Raw genomic sequence first — 12,633 nt, forward strand, 5'->3', positions numbered from 1 at the left:
CGTAGCAACGAAGTACCTCTAGTAAAGGTACGATGGCAGCATCGGCGAGGCTGCGAGTGGACCTAGGAGCCGGAGACGGAGATGCGGGAGCATTATCCGGATATGTTCGTCGCAGCAGACTTCGAGGAAGAAATCTAGTTCAAGTGGAGGAGAATTGTAACATCCTGATGTTCAGGTACTTCTAACTCTTTCATGTCATGATGATTGGTCTAGTGGTTTCAATCTTAGGATTTAGACACGAAATGTTGGAGGCACCAACACGGCGTGTCTAGACATTAAAAGACGCGTGTTTTGGCTGAGAAACACAGTGTGTATTCCCTTCTGAACACGGCGTGTTGACCGTTGTGTGTGAAACCCTAATATTCTGGGGTTTATTCCCCTATTTAAGGAATATGGGGGCTAGGGTTTGTCCACCCTCAGCCTCCATCTGCCCTCTCAAGCTCAAGAAGAAACCCTAATCTTTTCCTCTCCCATTGGTGAATATAGTTGGTGTTTTGATGGAAGAAAGTGAAAGAAGGAAGCAAGGTTTCAGCTAGCAAGCATCATACATCAGTGTAGCACTCTCTCGGACCATTGCATTTGAGTTGTGAGCTGAGATTCAGAGTCAGGCCTTATCAGTTTTGCGCCGCTTGTGAGGTGAGTCTTCCTCACTGTACTTCAGGGTCGAAGGCACCAAGGCCGACCCTTTGGTTTGATAATCTTATATTATTGATATGCTGAGTATAGAATTCATGTGCATGCTAGTCTTTATATCGTAGTTTTGATATGCTATTCTGGTAGATCTATAGGACTACCTGTGATATTGTCTGTTTATCTAAATATGTTATTATCTGTTATATGTAAACATATAGCGCGGGTTGGGTTGAGGTTGTACTAGTTCGTGGTATGGCCAACAAACCCTGAAGCAAGCCAGATATGAGTTGAGGGTCGGGGAGGGCATGATAGACTCATACTTAGGGCTCATGAGCATTCCTGATACGAGCTGAAGGCTGGGAAGGGCATGTCATACTCGTACTGGGGGCTTAGTGATAATCTGTTTGAGGACTGATTAGGCTGGGGAGCAGGAAGGATAAGGCGTGCTCGTGCACCTCCTCATATTTTGTTTTATGATTTTGGGAAAAACTCTAATGTTTAAACTATTTTGAAAACTATAATGTAAATAATTATGATTTTTGGTTGGTTGAAAAAGTTTAAAATTTTATGATTTTTTACCAATGTTACACCATCGAACCGAGTGTCTTCCAATGGAACCACGACTGTCTCATCGGCCACACACTTCCTCAATTGGGAAACATGGAAAGTGTCGTGGATCTGACTCAAATCCTTTGGAAAGTCTAATCGATAAGCCACCTTGCCTACTCTAGCTACTACCCTGAAAGGACCAATAAACCTGGGACACAGCCTGCCCTTCCTAAATCGGATAATGCCCTTCCAAGGGGATTCCTTCAGGAGTACGAAGTCCCCAACCTGAAACTCTAACTCAGAGCGTTGTCGGTCTGCATAAATCAACTGGCGGCTCTGAGCTGGCAATAACCTATGTCAGACCTGCTGGATAAGCTCTATTGTCTTGAATATTATCTTAGTGCTCCCTATGACCCTTTGTTCGACCTCTCCCCAACAAATAGGAGTCTGAAACTTTCTCCCATAGAGGAGTTCGAAAGGAGGCATACCAATACTAGAATGATGGCCATTGTGGTAAGAAAACTCAACCAATAGAAGGTAAGAATCCTAACTCCTACTAAAATCAATGATGCAAGCTCTCAACATGTCCTTGAGCTTCTGGATAGTCTGATCTCTTTTCCTGTCTATCTGCAGATGTTAGGCGGTACTGAAGTGCAAACGGGTACCCAACTCCTTATGAAACCTCTTCCAAAATCTTGAAGTGAAACAAACATCCCGATCTGACACGATAGAAATAGACACCCCATGGTGAGCTACCACCTCACAAACATAAACCTCAACTAACTTCTCGGCAGAAGAGCTCTCACATATGGCCAAAAAGATAGCGCTTTTGTCAAACGGTCAACTATCACCCAGATGACATCGAAACCCCTCACAGTCCTTGGCAATTTCTTAATAAAATCGATCGTGATCTGCTCCTACATCCACATTGGAACTTCCAAGGGCTGCAACTTACCGTGAGGGTGCTGATGTTCGACATTGACCTTTTGGAAGGTCAAGCACTGTTCCACAAACCACTCTATGTCTCTCTTAATTCATGGACATCAATAACCATGCCTCAGGTCACGATACATTGTAGTAGCTCCTGGATGAATGTAAAATTTTTATTTATGAGCCTTATCTATTAGATCTACCAAGATCGACCAGTGTAAGGCACCCAAACCATACCATGCAGTGTCATTAATCCTTTTTTATCCATGTCAAAAGCTAAAACCTATACAACCAACCTCTCACGCTTCCAGCTCTCCTCCTTGATGGCATCCGACTGCAAACCTCTGATCATCTCTAAAACAGTAGTCATCACTGTTATCCTCAAACATACCTCACAAATTGGGGCGCTATATGGAGCCACCTATGCTGCCTCATATTCAGGTTAGGCTAATCCAATCGTATTCCTTCACTACATTGACCAGTGTCGGCCACTACATTGGCCTTACCTGGGTGGTATAAAATCTCTCAATCGTATTCCTTCACTACATCGAGCCACCTATGCTGCCTCATATTCAGGTTAGGCTAATCCAATAAATACCATAGACTCTTGTGGTCCATATAGATGATACACCGAACATCATAAAGGTAATGGTGACAAATCTTGAGGGCGAAAACTACTACCCCTAACTCAATATCGTGAGTAGGATACCTCGCTTCATTAGGCTTCAGCTGCCTCGAAGCGTATGTGATCACGTACCCTCTCTACATTAAAACAACACCCAAAGACCTGGTTTAAGGGATTTAGATGAACACTTATGGGATTCCAAACTCAAACTATGGATCTGAGAGATATATAGACCGACGACGCTCTGAGTTAGAGTTTCAGGTTGGGGACTAGCTACTCCTGTAGGTATTGTCTTGGAAGGGCATTATTCAATTTAGGAAACAGGGCAAGTTGGTTCCCAAGTTCATTGTTCCTTTCAGGGTAAAAGCTAGAGTAGGCAAGGTGACCTACCGATTGAACTTCCAGAGGAGTTGAGTTAGATCCGTGACACTTTCCATGTTTCCCAATTGACCAAGTATGTGGCCGATGAGACAGTCGTGGTTCCCTTGGAAGACATTCAGGTCGATGGTCTCCTTAACTATGTTGAGCGTCCAATTTCGATTTCGGATAGGAAGACGAAAGCATTGGGGAGAAAGGTAGTGAACTTGGTAAAGGTTCGGTGACAACATTGGAAGGGTGATTCAAGCGGGGTAGAATTGAATCTATGTGTAGCTGAGGACTTCGAGGATGAAGAGTGATTTAAGAGGGGTGATTCAAGAGGGTTAGACTTGGGGAGCTTGAAACTGAGATGCGTGAGCATTACCTCGATCTATTTGTAGCTGAGGACTTCGAGGGTGAAGAGTGATTCAAGAGGGGTAGAATTGTAACACCTGTTCCTCAGCTACATTCCTTATGGTTTTAAGTTTATATATTTAGGAAAAAAATTGAATCTATGTTGGACGTAGAATGATAATTATGCAGGGTTTAGTTCATTAAAACTCTTCGAGGACCCCATGCACTACGCTAGGCGTAACACTTGTTACGCAAGGTGTAGTGCCGCATGGTGCAAACCCAAAAATATGGGGTTGTAACCCCTATTTAAGTACATTAACCTCTCTTGGACCCTTTTATGACCATTTTATTGAGATGTTCGATGCCGAGTTTGTGCCTACGATGGAGAGGGAGAAGTTGGCCCAATAGTTCCTACCGCTTTGACAGATGACTGAGATGGTGACCGAGATCACCAGGATGTTCCATGAGATGGCCTTGTTTTGCCCTGAGTACGTATCCTTGGAGCAAGCATGTGTGAATCGGTATTTGAGCGTCCTAAAGAAGGATATTCGTGAGTTCGTGTCGAACAACCAGTATCGCACATTATCTAAGCTGCAGACAATGTCAGGAGTAGGGAGATCCAACTGGAGACCCAGGTGATAGAGACCGATTCAGAGGAACAAAAGAGAGATAGGAGGCCAATATAGTTGCAGACAACGACCAAGCGGTTCAAACCCGCAGATGCTACGACTGGAGGTTAGAGGGGCCACACTTGCAGTATGTGCGGCAAGGGTCATGAGGTTCCCTGTCGGACATGGATGGTGTGCTAAATGTGTGGCAAGGAGGGACATATCACCAAGGATTTCCCCAAAGGACTTCGGATTTGCTTTAACTGCAACCAATCAGGCCACATGAAGGTCGAGTGTCCACAGCTTTTTTCTAGGATGGTTGAGGCTCCTACTCCTATGACTCTGCGTATTACCGATGGTCGTCAGGGGAAGGCTGAGGCCCTGAAGGCCCGTGAGAGAGTTTTCCAGCTGACAGCAGAGGAGGCCAGGGCGGCTCCAGATGTCGTAACTCGTATGTGTTTCTTTCAGTTTTGTCAATTTATTTTCTATATGTGCTTATAATTTTGCTCCTCTTAGGTACTTTTCTTTTGAAACTTGTACCTACTTTAGTGTTGTTTGACTCTGGTGCTAGTTGGTCCTTTGTGTCATCATCCTTTTATCGCAATTTTAGCATTTCGCATGAGGCCTTAGATCAACCATTGAGAGTGTCTATAGCTGAGGAGCATACAATCTTAGCTACTGAAATTTTTCAAGATTGTGTACAGGAGATTTTTGGTATTGGGTATCCGATCAATCTTATTTCGATTGTGATATGAGATGTTTGTGTTATCATTGGCATGGATTGGTTGAGCTGGTTTGGAGATCTAATTAACTATGAGTGACATATGGTGATGGTTCGAAACCCAAGTGGGGGAGTGCTTACTGTCTACAACGAGGGTACTAGGGTTGGTTCAGCCTTCTGTTCTGCCACCAAGGCGAGGCAATGTCTACAGCATGGGTGTATGGGCTACCTCGCATATGTGGTTGATACGTGGGATGATGGGAAGGATTCAGTTTCTTTGATGTCACATTAGTGCATGAATTCCTAGACGTTTTTCCTGAGGATTTACCTGATTTGCATCCCGAGAGGTAGGTGGAGTTTCGGATCGATTTGATCCTAGTGTGGCCCCAATTGGCAAGGCGCCTAATCGCCTTGTGTCACCCGAGATGCAGAAGCTGTCCTCTCAGCTTCAAGAGCTGTTGGGCAAAGGATTTATACGGTCGAGCAGTTCTCCATGGGGAGCATCGATCCTTTTTTTTTCAAGAAGAAAGATGACTCGCATCGGATGTGTATTGATTATCGGGAGTTAAATAAATTAACGGTGAAGAACCGTTATCCGTTGTTGATGATTGACGATCTCTTTGATTAGCTGCAGGGAGCATCTTGGTTTTCCAAGATCGATTTGAGGTATGGGTACCATCAGGTGAGAGTTCGAGATGAATACATACCGAAGATAGCCTTTCAGACTCATTATAGACATTATGAGTTTGTGGTGATGCCTTTTGGTCTCACCAACGCACCGACAATGTTCATGGACCTCATGAACTAGGTGTGCAGGCAGATGCTGGATCAGTGAGTGATTGTCTTCATTGATGATATCTTGGTCTTTTAAATACCAAGGAGCAGCACGAGGAGCACCTTCGTGAGATTCTTGGAGTTCTATGGGCAGAGAGGCTGTATGACAAGCTATCCAAATATGAGTTCTCAATGTGCGAGGTTTAGTTTTTGGGGCACCTCATTAACCAGGACAGTATCTTGGTTGACCCAGCCAAGATTGAGGCGGTTATACGGTAGGAAGTTCCGAAGTCTCCACCCGAGATTTGGAGTTTCCTCGGTTTGGCAGTTTACTATCAAAGATTTATTCGAGATTTTTCCAAGATTGCAGTTCCTGAGCAGCATGCATCATTTGATACCCTTCACTAGAGGCTTTGCAAGGCACCAATACTTAACCTTCCAGAGGGAGTTGATGGTTTTGTGGTTTATTACAATGCATCCATAACGGGTCTGGGCGTTGTTTTGATGCAGATAGGGCACGTGATTGCATACGCTTCGAGGCAGTTGAAGCCTCATGAACCGAGGTATCCTACTCATGATCTTGAGTTGAGGGCAGTGGTTTTTTCCCTCATGATTTGGCACCATTACCTTTATGGGGTTTAATGTAGCATCTACACGGACCACAAGAGTCTACGGTATCTAATGGATAAGCCTAACTTGAATATGAGCCAACAGAGGTTGCTCGACATAGTGAAGGACTATGATTGTGAGATTTTTTACCACCCAGGTAAGGCCAATGTGGTGGTCGACGCTCTGGGCTAGAGGTTAGTTAGAGACTCAATTTGGGAGGTGTGTTTGAGGATGACAGTGATGACTTCCATTCTGGAGATGATTAGAGGTGCGCAATCGGAGGCCATCAAGGAAGAGAACCCAAAGCGTGAGAAGGTGGTTGGACAAGTTTCAGCTTTTGACATGGATAACAGAGGAATATTGACACTTCATGGTAGGGTTTGGTTGCCTTACACTGGTGGAGCTTGGTAGCTTCTGATGGATTAGGCTCACAAATCGAAATTTTCATTCATCTAGGAGCTACGCAAATGTATAATAGCCTAAGGCATGGTTAGTGGTGGCCATGAATGAAGAGATATGTAGTGTGGTTTATGGATTGGTGCTTGACTTGCTGGAAGGTCAAGACCGAACATCAGTGCCCTCACAGTAAGTTGCACCCATTGGAAGTTCCATTGTGGAAGTGGGAACAGATTATGATGGATTTTGTTACGAAATTTCCATGGACTGCAAGGGGTTTCGATGCCATCTGGGTGATAGTGGACCGTTTGATAACAAGCACTAACTTTTGGCCATATGTGAGAGATCTTCTGCCGAGAAGCTATCCAAAGTTTATGTTCGTGAGGTAGTAGCTCGCCATGGGGTACCTATATTTGTTGTGTTAGATCGGGATGTTCATTTCACTTCCATATTTTGGAAGAGGTTTCACGAGGCGTTGGTTACCTTGTTGCGCTTCGGTACCACCTACCATCTGCAAACAGATGCGTAGAGTGAGCAGACTATCCAGACACTCGAGGAAATGTTGAGATGCTTGCATCATTGATTTTGGTGGGAGCTGGGACTCTAACCTTCTATTGGTTGAGTTTTCTTACAACAACAACCATCAGGCTAGTATTGGTATGCCTCCATTTAAACTCCTCTGTGGGAGAAAGTTTCAAACTCCTACTTGTTATGGAGAGGTCGAACACGGGGTCATGGAGAACACGGAGATACTACTCAAGACCATAGAGCTTATCCATCTGGTTAGACAGAGGAGGCTGACAACTCCGAGCCGCCATAAGAGTTATATGGACCAACAATGCTCTGAGTTAGAGTTTTAGGTTGGGGACTTGGTAATCCTGAAGGTATTGCCTTGGAAGGGTGTTATCCGATTCAGGAAGCGGTGCAAGTTGGGTCCCAGGTTCATTGGTCCTCTCAGGGTAGTAGCTAGAGTACGCAAGGTGGCCTACCGATTGGACTTGCCAGAGGAGTTGAGTCGGATACAGTACACTTTCCAGATTTCTGAATTGAGGAGGTATTGGATGAGATAGCCTTGCTTCCCTAGGAAGAATTTCATATCGATGGTCGCCTGAACTACTTTGAGCGGCCGGTTGTGATTTTGGATACGAAGATGAAAGCGTTGCAGATCAAGGTAGCGAACTTGATGAAGGTTCTATGGCGACATCGAAAGGGCTCTGAGTAGACTTGGGAACCCAAAGCTAAGACGTGTAAGCATTACCCTGATCATTTCACAGTTGAGGACTTCGAGGGCGAAGTCTAGTTCAAGAGGGGGAGAATTGTAACACCCGTTCCTCATGTACACTCCTTATGGTTTTAAGTTTGTAAAGTTTTGAAAAAAATTGAGTCTACTCAGGGCGTAGAATGATAATTATGGTCGTATGTAACGTCCTGATTTTTCAAACCAAACTTTTCATTTTTTTTATTAAATATTTAATTCCATCAGAGTATAATGCGGTAAACATGATTGCAAATGCCCATGAGTACAGTCGAACCTTGCCCTTCTCACAAACCATTGAAGTGCCTGAATAACATTTATAACAACTGGGTAAGCTTGGCTTAGTGAGTTCCCCCAATATACCATATACCACAATACACATACATGCATACAAATAATATATGTATTTTAGACTTACACCCTCCACGCCATTTTGTCTTCAATACGATACGTGTACTTACAGCCTACATGTCATTTCGTTAACACGTATAAATGTGTACTTACAGCCTATATGCCATTTCGTAAACACGTGGGCCTATAGACTCCCGACCTCCTTGTCGTTCCGCCATCATCCCCTAACTAGCGTATAATAACTTATAAGCATATCAACAATCACACATATAGATACTACACATTCGGCTCTACAGGCACATAGAAAACTATAATGTGGGCTCTAAATTGCTAGTTTCGATATCCCAACATACATGGATATATAGTGGAATACATAATATAGTGATATGAGCTCACCTGGACAGTTACGTAGACGATTGATAGGATCTGGGCGATCTGGTTGGTGATCCAACAGACAGGTAACACGCCCAACAAGTATTAACCTATAATATTATAACTTATTAATTTCTATGAAGATCTGGTAATATAGGCTAAACCTATCACTAATCCCAATGAATACTGATAGATCAATTAAGTAAGGATCAACTAGGTAGGATAATTAGGAGGCAGGATCATTTCGGCATATAACTTTTCTAAAATCCAACAACCAAGCCAAAGTGACCATTCTAGACATCTCTACCGTAAGTATATTAACTAGTATTATAACATGGAGTTACTGATAAATCTTAATTATAGGTTCATAATAACAACTATGACTATAATTATAAATTACACAGACGTTGAGTAAGTGTAGCTCGCTTACGGAGTACTATTGATGAGAACAGTGATCTAAGTGGGTAAAATACTTAATCGGGATCTCCTACTTGAAGGCTACTACTTAGATGAGTACTCAGGGGTGTTGTAGGACTTCGTCGCAAGCCAGAAACGAAGGAAAAGTAGGCTAGTATCGAGAGTTTATCGATAGAGAACGACTAGAGAGGTGTGAGAGAGAGAATGACGATTGTTGCCCTTTTATAGGCCATTTTTGGGGTGCACGTCGCACATTTTAAGTCTACGTGTCCCCAACCACTTTGTGTCACATGTCGGCCTCTCCATGGTCCGCATTTCACCTTCTAAAAGTGTGTGTCGCACACCCGGCGCGCACTGCACGGGGCGCAAATCTTAGATTATGTAAAGTCCATAACTTCTTCATACGGACTTCATTTTCGATGTTCTTTATATCACCGGAAAGGTCTCGAAAAGATCTACAACTTTTATTTAGAATCTATTGGCTAATTTAGACGTTATTGTTAACCCTTATTTTTATATGGTTTAATGATTTTTCAAAAATCATAACTCTCTCGTACAGACTCCGATTTTGGTGTTCCTTTTAGCAAAATTCCTATCTTAAAGATTACTACGAGTTTCATTTTGGTGACTTTACACAAAAGTCAACCATTCTCTTCGTACCTTTTGACGTTAATAATTTTAAATTATGCGGTTGATTTTTATATCTTATAAAACTCATATCTCCTTCATGTGAACTCAAATTTCTATGAAATTTATATTTTCAGGATCACATCGACGTATACTTTCAAAATATATAATAATATATGTTTTGGCGCACTCATTTTTACGATTTCTGAACAATTCGGTGTGTTTTCCTATTTTTCTTGGGCTAAAGAGTAATATATTTCTACTTCGAATTATATAAACATTTATTATATTGAATCCTATGGAATGGTAAAAATGGGGTGTTACAACTCTGCCCCATTATATTGCCATATTTATACATGTTTTTAGGCAGTATTTATTTACATTTTTATTGATAGTTTGGTTATTTGCACTGAATAATGATACTTATAAGCTTAAATTATACTTTGCAGCTAAATAGAAGCTTTTTTTGGAGAAAAGGACTCAAATTGACAAAACATGGAACTTTGGAGGCTTGAAGAAAAGAAGAATAAAAATCCAGCAAAAACGCGTACTCACGACGTGAGAATTGAAGGCTCGTGACGTGAGTTGGAGTATTCCAGAAGATAAGCATCGGGAGGAAGAATCCTTGTTAAACACGGATAATTACGTGCTCACGACGTGAGACATACTTGCTCATGTCGTGAGAGTGGAAAATCAGAAACTATATATATATATATATATATATATATATATATATATATATATATATATATATATATATATATATATATATATATATATATATATATCTGCTTGATCATTACGACTTGAGAGACTTTTGGCTGATTGAGAGAGTTCCTGGAGACGAATTGCAGAAGGAGAAGTGGTCTGGAATTGGCTTTCAACACCAAAGGAAAAGAGAAGTTCATAATTGGATTCTAGTTTTGGTACTTTAATTATGTTTTTTAGTATGAGTTATTTGAGTTTGTTTGCTAGGATGTCCATCTAAATCTAGCTGCTTCTATTAGCTAGATGAAGCTGGAACTCATGGTTTCAATAACTTAGTTTTGATTTACTTGTTGGTTATGACTTGTGTTTGATTGATTGAACCTAGCATGTTTGATTTAATAATTGATTGCTTTAAATTCTTGTTCTGTGTAGTTAGTGAATATGAAGCTGCATGAATTTGAATACCTAATAATTCAGTGAACACTAGTTTATTAGAGGTAAGATCAAACCAATCTTAGATAAGTAATTGAACTATTGAATTAAGTTGTGCTAGAGAACTCATATTATGACCATAAGTGTGTTTGTCAAATCAATCTTACATGGCTCCAATTCCATTTAATAATTGATTATGTGTTAACTATTGTGTAACCATACATAGATTTACATGAATTGATTAATGTTAGTAGATTTAGAACTAAATTGCTAATACTGTCTTAATTGGTAACCAACAGTAATTGTCATAGCTAATTTACAAACCATTGAAGGAAAGTGGATTCGAACTAACAGAAGTGTTTTGTTTATTGATTGAATTTGTGTTAAAGAATTAAGTTCTTCTAAACTTGAAAAATTAGATAACACCCCTTTCTTAATTAGAAATTAGGTTAATTTAATAGTAGGTAGATTAATTAGTTAAAACCGTTCCCTGTGATTGACACCTGACTTCCCGAAACTATTCTATAAATTGACTAGGTACACTACCTAGGTGCATTTTAGTTAGTTAAGTAGGTAGGTTATAAATTTAGAATTAGGTGTAGCTATTTGCACGCATCAAGTTTTTGGCACCGTTGCCGGGGAACGGCTTATTTAATTGTTGATTTATTTGCTTTAAATTAATCGATCCTTCTTGTGGGGTAAAACCTGTAAAAAGTTATTTTTCAGTTTAGTTTATTTTCATCTAGTACTAAACTCACGACGTGAGCTGTATTAGCTCACGACGTGAATACAATAATTTCCAGTTTTCTTCGTTTTTCTGTTTTAGTTTAGTTTTACGTTTTTATTTTTGTTTATTTTGCAGAAGTTCATGACCAGAGGCTCTAACACACCTTTGGTGCCACCACTTGAAGATCCAGAGTCGGCCCTTCACAAGAAGACGGATAAGAATGCAAGAGTAAACCAAACACCAAAGAAGTCGCCTTTTAAAGATCTAAAGTCAGTTTTTGGAAAGAAGTCAAGAAAAAAAGTGGGAGAATCTAGTACATCATCAAAGGTTGAAAGCTTTGATCAAAAATCTAACCCACAAGAATCTGAGTACGAATCTGACCCATAATTCGAACTACATAGTAGTGAATCCAAAGACAAGCCAGAAAACGGAATGACAAAAATTGTGCATATGTCTATGGGAGCTTACAAGAAGCGAATTAGAGATGATGTTGGTCCGGGGTTAGTACAACCTGTAATTCCTGCCACTGCCACATTCGAGCTGAAAGGACACATCCTTACAGCACTTAAGGATATTCTATTTTATGGGAAGGATCATGAGGATGCTTTTAAGCATTTAGATGAGGTCAATGACATTGCAGATTATTTCAATGCCCCTAATGTTCCTAGAGAGACAGCGTTACTGAGGATGCTACCAGTCACTTTTAAAGGACTGCAAAAGATTGGCTAAAGGCATTACCACCTGGTGCAATCACTACTTGGGCCCAAATGCGTGAGCAGTTTCTAGAACAATTTTTCCCACCTTCCAAGATAGCTATACTCAAGAAGGCAATAGCCAATTTTGAGCAAAATCCGGGTGAGTCACTTTACGAGGCATGGGAACGCTACAAAGGTTTGTTAAAGAATTGTCCTCAACATGACCTTAACATTCAACAAGAAGTATCCATATTCTATGATAGGGTCAATGTCATGACAAGACAGCTCCTTGATTCTCAAGGACCCCTAACTAAAAAAATCCCGAGGAAGTCAACGAGTTGGTTGAAGAATTTGCAAAGCATTCTCGTGAGTACCACAATCCAATGTTGGATGGAGTTAAGGGAAGCGGGGGTGGACAATCTGCAAACATGGCTGCTGTAATAGCCATGCTTGATACTATGGATAGGAGAATGGCAAAGATGGACCAGATAAT

The 12,633-nt window shown here is 41.2% G+C and overlaps 1 non-coding gene across 1 annotated transcript; it reads right to left on the reverse strand.

The window, feature by feature from the left end:
- Positions 1–12,260: 12,260 nt before the first annotated feature.
- On the reverse strand, positions 12,261–12,367 carry LOC145151597 (small nucleolar RNA R71). The gene has a single exon (XR_013732162.1). It is a non-coding gene; the product is annotated as a small nucleolar RNA R71 (small nucleolar RNA).
- Between the last annotated feature and the right edge of the window lie 266 nt (positions 12,368–12,633).

Source organism: Lactuca virosa, chromosome 1, assembly GCF_052849685.1.
Source record: "Lactuca virosa cultivar CGN04683 chromosome 1, Lactuca_virosa_CGN04683_v6, whole genome shotgun sequence".
Taxonomy (NCBI): domain Eukaryota; kingdom Viridiplantae; phylum Streptophyta; class Magnoliopsida; order Asterales; family Asteraceae; genus Lactuca; species Lactuca virosa.